The sequence below is a fragment of the Sinohyriopsis cumingii genome, chromosome 2 (genome assembly GCF_028554795.1).
Source record: "Sinohyriopsis cumingii isolate HCF-2022 chromosome 2, ASM2855479v2, whole genome shotgun sequence".
Lineage (NCBI taxonomy): Eukaryota > Metazoa > Mollusca > Bivalvia > Unionida > Unionidae > Sinohyriopsis > Sinohyriopsis cumingii.
Genome location: NC_142962.1, coordinates 32,613,981 through 32,628,670, shown reverse-complemented (window position 1 = coordinate 32,628,670; position 14,690 = coordinate 32,613,981). Strand labels below are relative to the sequence as shown.

At 34.4% G+C, this 14,690-nt stretch overlaps 2 protein-coding genes across 7 annotated transcripts in view; one reads left to right on the top strand and one right to left on the bottom strand.

Annotated features, from left to right (window-relative positions):
* LOC149804582 (uncharacterized) overlaps positions 1-3,486 on the bottom strand; it is a 57,709-nt gene extending 54,223 nt beyond the window's left edge. The window contains exon 1 of one of the 2 annotated variants that reach the window (XM_089941865.1): positions 3,403-3,486. The gene's annotated coding sequence lies outside the window, so the exon portion shown is untranslated. The remainder of the gene's footprint in view (positions 1-3,402) is intronic. The other variant, XM_089941873.1, reaches the window with a different exon arrangement.
* Positions 3,487-4,117: 631 nt separating this feature from the next.
* LOC149804581 (exportin-1-like) overlaps positions 4,118-14,690 on the top strand; it is an 81,047-nt gene continuing 70,474 nt past the window's right edge. For 4 of the 5 annotated variants that reach the window (XM_089941844.1, XM_089941820.1, XM_089941853.1 and 1 more), the window contains exons 1-2: positions 4,118-4,216; positions 12,644-12,734. The gene's annotated coding sequence lies outside the window, so the exon portion shown is untranslated. Of the gene's footprint in view, positions 4,217-4,393; positions 4,505-12,643; positions 12,735-14,690 lie in introns of those variants that run through there. The other variant, XM_089941828.1, reaches the window with a different exon arrangement.

The window sequence follows — 14,690 nt, the reverse complement described above, 5'->3', positions numbered from 1 at the left end:
ATGATCAGATATGGACATCCCCTGCCTACTTGTGCATGTGTGTGATTTGGATTTTTAATGTAGTTTGAACAATTTTTCAGTCATACTGCTATGATGTCTACAATGTGGCAGTTCATAGTGATGTCTAGCATCATGTTGCAGACATGTAGCATCAGATTCCATCCAGTCACATTATCCTGACACCAAGCGAGGCAGCTGTTGGTACCATTTTTAAAAGTCTTTGGTATGATATGGCTGGGGTTCAAACCTGCTCTAACCACTAGGCCACCAGAGCGGTCGCCCTGCATACTGAAACTCTTGAATGATATTTCTGAATCCAGCTTATATCCCATCTGGACTGATGGTTATTTATCTAAACTGTTAAGGAAATATGATCTCAAATATAGTGAGTAGCTATAAATGGTTACATTTGTAAATTACTGAACTCCTTTATAAATAATAAACATGAGAATTTATTATCAGAATGAACCCAGTCAAACTGATTGTTCTTATCAGGATTTTCCTGGGCTCTTTCTCCACAAGTTATACTGGCCGCTGTATACAGTCTATTGTGTGCTGAAAAATGGTGTTAAACCCAATACATTAACATCCTCTGACAAATATCTTGTTACTACTTTTTCTCCTGTTCAGGATACTTTATGTTAGCTGCAACTATACAAAAGAGATGAATAGTGTGCAATTTGCTTATGTAAATATACCCATGCACTACCCAAACTCATGATGTAGACAAGACTATACAAAAAAATTGCAATAACCATTTGTAAAAGATGCAAGTAAAATGACTCAGCACTGCATCCATTGATTGGTAACAAAGGGCAATAACTCCCAAGTCATGGAGCACTAAGATTTGTTTTTGTTGTCGTTGTTTTGGGATTTAATACCATTTCTCAGTACAAGTGTGGAAAATGCCCAGAAGAACCACCAACCTATGTGAAGTACTTTAGACCTCTCAGCCACCATAATACATATCAATACAAATTTGCAATACAATTCTCTTACAGAGTGTACACTACATTCGGTGGGGTCAACATGAACATCTTCTAATGATGAACATTGCGTTAAAAACAATTTGATGGCGTCTTTCAAAACTATAGATACATATCTTCACAAGATTGTCATACACTACTTCAGGAATCAAATCAAAAAGAGAAATAACTCAAAAATTACAAAAAGGGCTGTAAATCTGAAGAAAACAAATTGCAAGAACAGTGATTTGATGTAGTGAGTCTTCAAGTGATGACCAAATATTTACCAAGTTTTATGATAATCCATCAAACACAGCAGGTCTTGTGCTGACAAGGTTGTTTTAAACAATACATTATACTACATGATAAAGAGCAAGAACCCTTTAAAAAAACTGCAGGAGCAAAGTGAGTTGTAACATGATCATTACCTTAACATTTACTGAGTATTATGATAATCTATAAAAACAAAAACGGGGGTCTATTTCCACCAAGATTGTATGATACAATACTACTAGACAAAAATTACTGATTTGTCGATATTTTTGACGATATCTAGTACTGGTAATGACCATAATATTTACGTTTCATGGTAATCCATGAAACTCTTGTACCAACAAGACTGTGTGCCTGACTGAAGGATTTATGGCAATAAGGATAACAATACATGCCTGCATCTTTCACACCTACTAACGTGGGAGTGTAAAAAGCAATCAAGGCATTTTTTTCTTCAACTTACCAGGTTTTCAACTGAAGTACAACAAGAAGTCTTAAACTTTTTGATCATATCCTGTTTCGTACTGCTGTGAAATCTGATCATGCTCTACCCCAAATGGGTTTATGATAATTTGTTTCATTTAAATCTAAACCTTTAATCATTTTTAGTCAACAAACTAAACATATATCATGAAAAATATAAAGGTTGTAAATTAGTTGAAATTTTATTGTTTTTTTAATAAGGTAGACAACATTACTATGACAGATTATAAAAAAAAGAAAATAATAGGAAAGAGTATAAACATGTAGGCTAGGGGTCTATGGGATGGAATCCCTCAGGACTTCTGACTCCTGATAAGAATGGCAGTGTTAGCAGACATGTTTTTTTTTTCTTTCATTGTTATCAATCAGAAATACTATTGATCTACCTGCATGTTAATTTCTTGCTTGGCAAACAACAAATCTTTACAAGAATTGGGACTGGTATCTTCAAGATTACATTCTCACTGCCTTGCTGCCCGAACTGATCAAATTAATTTCCTTATGAATTGTGGATATTATGCTATGCAAAGGAGTAATATCTTTAACATTATCTGTAGAATTTCCTCCAAACTTTTAAAAACATAGTCTCATTAAAATTCCAATCTACTTATGATAAATAGATCTGGCATATGTTCATATTCTAGAATTCCCAGTCCCTTGTACATAGCAACCAAAACAAATTATTGCACTTTGTGTTATAACAAGAGTTATCTCAAGAAATTATACGATCTGAAATAACTTTTTCACTTTAATAAAAGTTAATTGTTGTAATCTAATTGGTGAATCAAAAGGTCAGATGAACACTGAGATCTCTATTTGAATCCAATTGCTTCCTAAAAACTTCAATTCATTTCAAAAGTTTATCTGGAGTATGCCAGCTTAAGATAACAACATAATATGCATAGTTATTTAGTTTGATGGACTGCTAGGCTAGTCTGAAGATATTATTTCCATAAAGGGTTCTTCTTTGATTAATAAACTATGTTAATTTGTGGAACGGATGAAATTTCGGAATGACAGTTAAACAGTTATGGTGTTGATGTCCTTCTCTGATTCATAAACCACTGCTCAAGTTCAACCATGTTAATTTGTGTAACGTATGAAATAACAAAATGACAGTTAAACACAATTACGTTGATAAGTGTAGATATGTCTTGAATATCAATGACCGTTTATCTATAGTAAAAGTCATACAGGTCACTCATCTTAAATATAAATTGTTGTTTTAAAATTTAATACAAATTTTGTTCAGCCGAAGCCTATTCAGTCCTAATTACTGAATACGCTGCATCTTAACCGTTATCAAGAAACCTTCTGACGAAAATTATCGATCGCATTGGACTTTTATGTGTGTTGATTCCATTTCTAAAGTACGACACTCATAACTGAAATAATCGTTGTTGGACGTATACATAGTCTGTATGACTGACTTTTAAAAAAAAGTATACAGTAACACACTTAATTGACAAAGTCCTTCCGCTGGAGGAAATATAATTCCAATTTATAATACTGGATAATTATGTGTGTTTATTGTCTGTTTTTCTTACGATCCTTCAACTGACATAACATTCTAAATATTCTTCCAAATTTCAACTGTCATCTGAAATGCTCAATAAAAAAATGTAAAGAAACCAGTTCAGGCCAAAATGAACGGTTTAAACCTATTCAAAATAGTATTTACCGTCAGAGAATTATGGTATAGACGCACCTGCCTTCCGCAAAATTATGGTATGGCCATTAATGGTCTGCGCAGTAATATTTCAGGAAGTATAAAACTTGTTATTTTCTTCAATGCTGAATCATGCAACAATTGAAGCAAAATTATATTTGTACATATAAACACAACGAAGGGCAATATAGTCATGGCAACATAGAATGTTACGTAGAAAAATTCATCTACTTGGGTTAACTTTTATGCGGCGGAATAAAAGTTTCAATGATTCTTCTGTGCTACTGGCATTAATTACATAGATTTTCATTGGTCAAGCGATAAAATTTTCCACAAGTAAACATCGTGCGTATTTCAAGGAAAAGACCATTCTGGCAAGTATCAAGCGAAATTCCTGCGTAAACTAAAAGGAAAAGAAAACCTGATCCTTTTTATTTGCTCGAAATTATCAAAAAGGGAACGTTTAATCAAATTCTTCCATTCCTTAGATTTAAAAGCACGAACCAATAAAAAATCGTCTAATATGACTACATTTTGGGAATTCAAAATTCACGGACATTAATTTTTACTACTTTGCAGTTATATAGAAAATAAGATGAGCGGTTATATCTTTATTCTGTAACTTATATTCCTTAAAATCAATATACATATGTGCAAATAAAAATTAACAACAAAGTAGAGAATTAGTGTATAAATTCCCTGTCCGTAATTGTCCGGAAAGTCCCGAATAAAAACGGTCATGGCGGCCGTGTACCAGTTCCAACCGGTTGAGAAATGTTGTCGGATTTTCTGCATCTTGAGAAACGAAGGGGTTCGCACGAAGCAAGTGAGTAAACAGCAAGTTGTAGCGTATCTAAACATTTTATTTCTTTTTAAACTATAGTTTAAGGAATTTCTAAATGTTTAATCAAATGTTGGTTCTCAAGATACATGGGCGCCGCCATTTTAGTCACTGTAAACAACGGAAACTCTTTGTCATGTGACGATATTGGGGAGTTAAACTGAATGAGTTCACATGGGGAAGGCGCGTAAATGGAAAATTACCATCGAACCAGATCTATCCAGTTTTACACCAAACATGTTTTCATCAAATTCTTTGAAAATGTTGAATGACGTGTGTATCTTTTCTTTAGTCTTAAGATGCATATTAAACTCAACCATTTTAGTGAAACTTGTGTAGCATAATTTAAGAATCTTGGACAGTTAAATTATCTGTCTGCTGAAGTATAGTTTCACTTTGCCTTATGATAATTATGAGGCGCTAAAAATAGACGGGTGTGCTTTTAGTTGATAAACGATAGAAGCACAATATATTTTACACGCTGAACATTTCCTATTCCTGTTTGTTGAATAAAATGTTTTATTGCCTGTCACTGATTTAATTGGAACAGACAAACTGGTTAAAGAAGGTAATTAAATAGAACTTTAGTTCGATATGGCATTTTCAACGAGAAGCTGATTGAGCGCAATTACAAACTGATAATGGCAGAATTTCAAGGGGTCTTTAATGTCCGGAGATGGGGGTCAAGGCGAGCGGCAGCTTCTTGGTAAGGAATCAGGGGTGAAGCTATTGGGGAGGGAAGAACCTCCTCCACCCCTCCAAATCATTCTAGTTGCATTAAAAGCCATTGTAATACTTTGGCTTGTTTTTGAACAAAAACTATTAACATTTGAACCTAAAATTTGTGGTAAATTGTATGTTGCAAACGTGTATAAAAACAGTACTCATTCTGGTTAGGCATCATACGTTAGAATGTGTTAAAAAGGCATGTTCAGTAAACATCTTTTAATAATGCCAGTGAAAATTTAGGACCCACATGTAAGTTTTATTCTGTACAAAATGTGCATCTGGTTTATGGGTATTAAAAGGATAACTCTATGTGCCTTTAACCAGCAGTTGAACGTGACAAATATTGCTATGCAGCAATTCCTTACCAAGTGTTGAAATTATCTTTAAAATTCTGCATTATTTTGTAAGTAGTTGTATGCAGTGCCATTAGTTCAGTTGGTCCTACAGTGTATTTCCTCGACCCTGCTATTTATGTTTTGGGCATTGAGGTCTTACTGCCCAAATAACGGCACTGTGTAGCATGATCCGATGTTGACAACAGTAAAATATGTTACACAGCACTGTTATTAGGTAGTAAGACCTTGATGCCCAACACCTATTATGGTCAAGGGTTTACATTGTAGGACTCTTGTTCAGTATGTAAAATTCAGGTTAGTTCATTCTGGTGCCAAAATGCCCTTTGTGTTTTAATTGTTGGACACCAAAGCATGTAATCTAAAGCTTGTTTGTGTAATTGGGGGGTATGGCAGTTTTTCATTTTACTCATTTGTGACCACTTTTTTTTTTACCGGGGGGTGGGTGGGGTTGCCTCCCCAGTTTGACACCAAGTGGATTTTTTTTATCAGCCTTGCACCCCGTGGGAATACGTTGGTATGGTGCTACTCTTGGGTCAGAGAAGTTTAGTGGTGGCTGCAGATCCACACCCGCTATGCATGTGTTAAATATTCCATGATTTCTTAAGTTTTCACAGACTTCATTTACATTTGTCTATTTTCATTATTGTCAATGGACCCAAACAACCCCAGTTGAACTTGCTCTTCTATCATTTATAAGAGCTAAAATTCCTGATGATACTTATTTTTCAGTAGCTAATGTTAGTGAAGTTGGTGTTTTTTATATGCTAATTAACGGTGAATATTAATAAATCCTCTGGATTGGATGGGATTGGTCCATACATTCTTAAAATTGCTGCACCAGTAATAACGTCGCTAATGCATATCATAAACTTAAGTATAACGAGTGGTAATTTTCCAGAAACACCGAAATATGCAAAGGTTACGTCTGTCTTTAAAAAAGGAGAAAAGGAGGACCCAGGGAATTACAGACCATTATCAATTCTACCTGTTTTGTCAAAAAAATTTAAAAAGCATGTAGCCATTCAGGTCTATACATTTTTATGAACATACTCTCTATTTCATAAAGCACAATCAGGATTTAGAAAGTACCACTTGTGCCAAAGAGAACATACCAAATTAATTGATCTTTGGCTGAGGGAAATGGATAATGGACATATGACTGGGATTGTTTTCCTTGACTTCAAGAAAGCCTTTGATCTTGTTGATCTTGAAATTCTGATGCAAAAGTTGAACTGTTATAGGTTCGACATCCTTCTTTAAACTGGTTTAGATCATGCCTAAACCAGAGGTGGTCTCAACAAGTAAGCATTGGCAATATTAGCTCTCAGACTGGCACTATTCGGTCAGGGGTCCCTCAAGGCTGAGTGTTAGTCCCTGTCCTCTTCAATGATCTACCACTAATTAATGAATCCACAAATACAGATTTGTTTGCAGATGATGCAACCTTGTATACATCTAGTTCTGATACTAAAGTTATCCAAATGAGATTAAACTCAGACCTTATTAGAGTCCAAAACTGGGTACAACAAAATAGAATGGTGATTAATAAACGTAAAACAAAATGTATGATTTTGGGGACATCACAAAAACTACACAAGTCAGGGAACCCAAAACTATCTCTTGCAGTAAATAGTTAACCATTAGAAAATGTCAAGCATGAAAGGCTTGATAATAATTTATTGGGGAATTACCATATTGATAAGCTTTGTAAAACACTGTCATCCAAAATTGCCATACTCCGCAGAATCAAGAAATATTTACCTATGGAAACTTGCAATCAATACTACAAGTCATACATTCTTCCAACAATGGATTATTTTTCAGATGTATGGGGAAACTGCTAAATCTGAGCTTGACATGATTTATAAACTTCAGAAATGAGCAGCATGCGCAAATTTAGATGAAACAATTGATCATCTCTCAAAAGCGTTATTTACAGAACTCATATGGTTCATATAAGACAGGATAAATTTTCACAAGGCAGTTCTTTTATATAAATGTCTACGTGGAACTGCACCAGAGTATCTTCAGGACAATACCATTGAGATCAGTATAACATGGAAAGCTTCTAGCACCAAAACCAAGAACAGAGCAATTTAAAAAGAGCTCTAATACTCTGGTACAGTTCTGTGGAACAAGCTTCCACTACATGTAAAATCTGCTGAAAATATTAGAGTATTTAAGAAGAGATATCATGAGCATGTATGTGTTTTTAATGGACAATTGAATTTAGTATTTTGATACTAAACATGTTAAAATAAACAGTAATTAATGCTATTACTCTCCTTAGGAGGGCCTCAAGAGAGACTAGTCCTTGACCAATGAATCACCCTCTATGAATAAAGCAATATTATTATTATGGCAGTTGGTGCACATGCTCAAATTGATCCCTATGAAGGTATTTGTTATTGGATGCTACTTTTGGCATCCCTTCGTGTGCCTAATGTGCTACACTAAACTCTAAATTGATTCTATCAAAGTCTAACATTTTTAAGATAATGGCTAGAGTTGCCCATGGGATCCCAAAGGCAGGGGTTGCATGGTCACCCTCCCTGTCTTTGCTGTACTAAGGTTAAATTGTACTGGTATGGTTTGCTACTCTTGTGTCAGAAATTTGCCTTCCTCCCCCCCCCCCCCCGTAGTAGATTACTGCTCTCTCCAAATCTGGAGAATGCCATTTTCAAGGGACAAATGAAATTAATAGTACATAAGCACTAATAGCACAATAGAAATGAGATATTCTTGTACGCTTCAGTAGTTTTGTGGTCTGCACTTTGCTGTTGTATTGTCCTTGAACACTTAGATTATTGCAGTGTAAGTTGTAACATATGCCCAAGTATCTTGTGAAAACCAGTCCAGATCTTGCTTTCTCATTCTACTGTATTGTATACCCGCATTTAATATCATAAATACCTATGAATACTGAATTACTTTTCCAAATAACAAGTCATTCATGAGAGGTTGTTTATTTGCTTAAAATGAGTCTCTCTTTGTCAACCTCAAAATAAATATTCATTGCCATTTCACCTTGAAAATAATTACACTAAAGTCTGTCAGACACTTTACATTTCCTGTTTTCATTGCCAGATACAAAACAGATATTCCCTTCATTTTACATTGTTCTGACTTTTTGTCACTTTTAACATTGCTAGCACCAACAGAGACATGGGGGTTGATATCCACTAATGAAAATATCTCTAAAACACAAAATTAAGACTTGAGGAATGTATGACAAAAAATAACTTTATGAAAATTATTCTCCTTCTGACAATTGTTACATTGGAGTCTGGGGATGGGAATGATCATCACTGGCACGCTGTTTTTGAGACAGATGGGAAAGTTACATATGCTTCTTGAGCCGTTGTGATTAATTAATTCACTGCCAAGATTTTTAAAAATCTACAAGCAGTTTTAGTCATTGTAAATATCATCATAGCTGACTGATCAACACATTTTTCCACTCAGCTGATGACTAAAGCAAGTCTGGCAAGTCTTTGAATTTTGCAGCCCACCTATTACATGCATACAGAGGACTCCTGTGTAAGTGGTTTTCTGCATCCCAGAAATAAGCTTCCGCCTTGGAAGCGGGAGGTCGTGGGTTTGAACCCCGGCCGAGTCATACCAAAGACTTACATAAATGGTACTAACAGCTTCCTCGCTTGGCGCTCAGCATTAAGAGGTTAGTGTTAGGACTGGTCGGCATGGTGTCAGGATAATGTGACTGGGTGGGACATCATGCTACATGTCCGCGACATGATGCCCCAGTGCTTGACATCATTATAAGCTGCCACACTGCAGACATCGTAGCGATATGACTGAAAAATTGTTAAAAGCTACGTTAAAGATCCTAATCACATGCACATCCCAGAAACACATTTTGCACCCAAAATACTTGTGATCAAGCGTTTTCGAGACCTGATAGCAAATGCCGATCACAGGCACATACAGTCTGTTTGTTATGGACGGTGTACATGCATAAGAAAATTACTCATCATTTGAATCGGGTAATTAAGACTGATGTTCTGGCCAAAATCTGTGCTTCATAATCATGTAAGGTAGTTAAGGTAGTTCAGTATCATTGCATCAATAAATCACATTGTTGCCATACAGAATGAACTGGACAACAAGGCAATTTAAACCTTGTTTAAATCTTGTATCTGCTATAAAATTTATGAATAGAGATAAACAATCATTAATATTTTTATTATGTATAATGCATATTTAGAAAAGATATAAAAATAAATAAATCTGAACATTAAAAAGATCAACATAAAAAATAATATATCATGATATATTATTGACAAATGTTTAATATTTCATCAGAACTCTATATAGTACAAAATTATGGTGTGTATATTACTTATAATCAAGTATGTTATAAATAATTAATCATAATGTATTGAGAATAAATTTGAAAATGCAATTTCATTTTTAAAGAATTAACTGATTTTTTTTATATTAGTTTATACTTTCACTACTGAAGTTATTCTGTAAATTAGAATAATATAAAAATAATTATATGTTGTATAGCGTTTTGGAATTAAGATCTTTTGGATATACCGTTTTAAGATGCTGAATCCAACAGGTTTCCTTTAGCAGATGTTCCATCTCAGAATTGGCTATAACAATAGGTTGAAAGGAGACATTTTGCAAAGTATGGGAACTCTTGTTAAAATGTGTGGCATCATGAGATGAGAATGATAGATCAATATAATTTTTTGTGTTTGTTCTATGTTGGCTCATGCGTGTAGATGTATGTTGACTTGTTTGTCCAATATATTGGATGCCACAATTTTTGCATGTGATCAAATAAATAACATTTGATGTTGCACAAGTAGTATCACAACGCATATTAAAAGTTTCTTTCATGTTATTACTATTGAAAGAAGTAATTTCATTAATAAAAGAACAGTGCAAGCATCTAGGTCTATTATTGATGATCCTTTTGTATATGATTTTTTTCTTCTAATTTATAATTAATTATGAAATCTTCAAGATTTTTAGTCCTTTTATAAGAAAGTGGGTTTGCTTTCATGCAGCGATTTAACACTTGCTTTACATGATAATTTTAATAAATCCCAATATTTACTGATAATCTTATGTATATTAGGCAAACATGGATTATATTCAATAACAAAAGGAATGATATCTTCATTTCTACTTTTGATTTTACATTGTAAAGATTCAAGCTGTGTAAGAGAAGATACTTTTTGGAAAGCTGTATTAATGATGTCAATCTGTTTAACAAATGCTTTTATACATACATTTATCCCAAGGTCTAATTGGTCCAAAATTAAAATGTTGCCAGTCCCTCCGTCAGCCATTTAAGTTGCTAGAAGGACTCTTTTGAAAATTGTTATATAGCTTATCCTGTTGACATGGGGTTTTGTCTGAAAGATTCCTCGCGCCGTTTAGTTGATCATGATTAAAGTTGTCAAAATTTTAAGAAAAGTCAGCCAAGTACCTTTTGATTGTAATGATTGGTACCCTGTCAAAGGGAAATTAAATGTGAAAACCTGAGCTGCTTGTTTTAAGTTCATACATGACGACAACAACAACAACCCAGGTATCATCATATTTATTACTAATATATGCAACAATTAATTTTTTATTATAATTTTTGTAAATGTTAAAACTAAACCAAAGTGTCACTAAGATCTAGGTAAAGGTCATTGATTGCATTGTGTTGTTCACTTAGCTTATAAACAGTGACCTCTGTTTGGTTGCATTCCAGACCTGCCAACCCTCAAGAATTTGGTTTAATTTCACGACGCTGGGTGAGGTTGATTCACGGATTCATGCCTTATGCAAACAAATAATGAATTTCCAATCAGTTGGCTTATATTGGGAATAAAATAACTTTTATTCTCTGAAGCATTAGTTACAATATCAGCAGTGGTCACTAATGCCAATAAAGGTCCTGTACTGTTAGTGGTGATGTTGTAGAACTATATCCAGTTGTTAATTTCCCTGGAGTGAGCATTTTGAAGTATTTAATTTATATTTAGAACATAAGTTTTACAAATACTTGTTAAGAAAGTGGGGGTCCAACTGGAATGTTTTTAAATGGCACATGTACATACTTGTAGCATCTGTACAGCTTTTTAAAGTAGGAATTTTTTAGATATGAAAAAATTAGCATGTATAGTAATTTGCTCAAGTTCACATACACTGAAACCCCCATTTGCTAACCATTCAACGTCTGTCTCATCTTCTGGATTAATACCATTTCATAATTAAGCTACACTACAGTTAAAATGTTTTCACCTCCAAGGAAAAAGAAATGTATTCCACAAAAAGTGAAGCATAGATTTGGATATACCAAATTGACCTTGCATTCAGCCATCAAATATTTCTGTATATTTTGCTTTTTATTGTACACAGTTCCATGGACTTTAGAATTGGGAATGTGCACCATGGCTTGTATCGTTCCTTACAATGTACTTGTCATACATGTACTATATAATATGACATTAATTATAAGCAGTGATATGAGCCTTTGTGGGCATGTGGCAGAGACCATGTGAAAAAGCAGACTGCTAGCAAAAGGCATATAGATTTTAGAAAAATTAGGAGCACTCAGCAGATTCCAGCTGCCACCTACTCAAGTCCTGCGAACTAAAAAGACGGAAGCATTGTCAGTTTTCTTGTTCAACATAACCTGCCTTTCTCTGTTGGACATCAACAACATTCAGTGAAAGAGTAGTTTCTATTTCTATTGTGAGAAAACAATAAGACAATCTTTAGGGCCTCCTTAGGTACTGAAAATTTGCATCAGTTTTGGTCAACAAGATCAACCACAGGCAAGAAGCCTGAACTGTCTTGAAAACAAATTTACTATAGCCCAATTGAGGAAGTCTGCCATAGCACATTATCATGAAAAGTAGCTTGAAGTATTTTCTTTGACCTACTTTGTAAGGAAAAAAAAGGAGCCTCAGATTTGCAACTGATTTGTATGAATGAAACTCGCTGTTTTGGGATGATGTATTCTAGCTTTTCACAATATGAACACTTAATCATTAAAGTTTATTGCAGTGTTGTTCTTTGAGCAAGGGATAGCAGGTTTCTATCAATTTGAAGCCTTGTTTTCCCCTTCTGTTTTGTTATCCTGCTCGATGTTGCAGGGTGGTAGCAGGGGACCACCTTGTCCTGGCTTTCATCCTTTGTGCTATATTGTGGTTATTGCATGATATAGCTTCTTAGATGCTTTGTTGTGTATATTTCCCAAATGAAATTTAAGAAAGTAAAACTAGAGTAAAATTAAAATTTGAAAATGTTTTTTAGCCACTGATGCATGTGAAGTAATTTCCTGTCTTTCATTTTGCAGACACATAAACAGATCATTATACTTGGTTGGTGGTGCTTAAGAGGACTGCAGTATAGCCTTCGCTGACTTCAACGGTTTGATTGTTTGAAAGGTAAATTTTTACAGAAGCTTGAGAACTAGCATTGGCTCAGCTCTTCCAATGCTTTGACCTTCATCTTTGTAGCCTTAGAATCTGTTGTGCATTTGTATGATTTCATTAACTAGTTTGTCCATTTCATGGCATTTTTACCGGTTACCGTTCAACAATTACTTGAGATGGTGAAGATAAAGTAAACCAAAAACTTGGAAGAATCTACAAATAGACGCTGCAAAAGCTTGCATTTTATATCAGTTCCCTGTTTGTGTATTGTACAAGTAAGAGACTATTCTTGGATGCATGTTGAGAGGATTTCTATAATGTCATGAGTAAAAATCAGCCACAAACTTTGCAAGACCTACCATTGTTCACTTTGATATTTCAGTCTACAAGGTTTGTTCAAGTTTGTAAAACCCATAAATTTGATGTCTGATCTTGAAAGACTTCAAAATTAGAAAATGTTAAGGATAAAACCCATGGAAAGGTCTGAAATAGGCATCAACAGCTTTCAAAAAGCCTCTCTGTGTCTGAATATTTAACATTTTTCTTCGTAAGTGTATGATTTGTACCCATTTAAATACTTTGCAGGAAAACTGTTTTAATGGTTGTGAATGATCAGATTATTGATTATACAATTTTTTTTGAATGGCATCCAGTTACTGATATGTGTTCAGACCTGCCAACTCTTACAATTTTGCCCCACGTCTTACGAAAATTACCCTTAAAATACAGACTTGTGGCATACAAGCAAAAACTACGGAAAAATGATCGTTGCCGAAAAATCCAGATAATTGATTCATCTGTGTTTTATTTGGATCTGGGTTTCGTATTAGAAATAGTGAAATTAGGTAGGGAACCAGACTAACTTTACAGCAGCACCCCAGACACTTTAAGCTGCACCTATTTGTTCATGTGAAGCGTCTGAATGATCAAACTGTTGATTATAGAATTTTTTTTAAATGGCATACCGAAAGTGATAAATGTTTAATATGAAATGGAAAATAAGCCTCAAGAAAGTGTTAATAATCAACACATCAGAATAAAAAGCAATATTCAGATTCTTTTAAATAAAAGATGGAAAGGACATAATTATGTTTATTAGACATCACTTGCCAATTTGAGTACATCTCGTGGCAGGAGATATGATTGCGGCGTCATATGAAATGGAAAAAAAGAATTTCCAAGCATTATGTCAAGTTGAGAGATAGCAACAAGCCATTGAGTTGGATAGGGTTTGGAACTAAAGTTCGTGCAGCTGTATTAGTGGTAAATAAGGTCTACGCATACTTTACTAACTTTTCAGTTGAACATAATGTTGTTGTCGCTATGTTGAGCTTTTAATTACGTTTTCCAGCCTTAAAATAGCAGTTACTGATATTTTTTACATTTTACTGGTAAATCTTACGGAAGAAAATCAGCTGCCTACCTGAGATGGTCTTGTGGTTGGCAGGTCTGCATGTTAAAGACAAAAGCAAAACATAAGTCTCTTAAAAAGCTTTAATAATCAGTACAGAAGAATAAAAAGGATTATTCATATTGTTCTGAATAAAAGCAGGAAGAGACAATTACGCTTATTAGACATCACATGTCATTTTGAGTATGTCACATGGTGGGAGATATGATTGCTGTCGTGTGTATTAAAGAAAAACAATTAAAGAATTATATTAAGTTGAGAGATAGCAACCAGCATTGAGCTGCATAGGGTTTGGAGCTGAAGTTTGTGCAACTGTACTAGAGGTTAATGAGGTGTACATGTACTTTATAAACTTTTCAGATGAACATAATTCTTACCATCGATGCATCAGTTTGGAATACCAAACTTTTTAAATACAAGTTTTCCAACTTGACAATAGCAGTACATGATATTTTGTTAAACCTTACTGAAAACTGGTCAAACTTACGACAAAAGTATGCTGCCTTATTGAGCTGATCATGTTAGGGTTGGGATGGTCTGCAATCAGACATAGACAA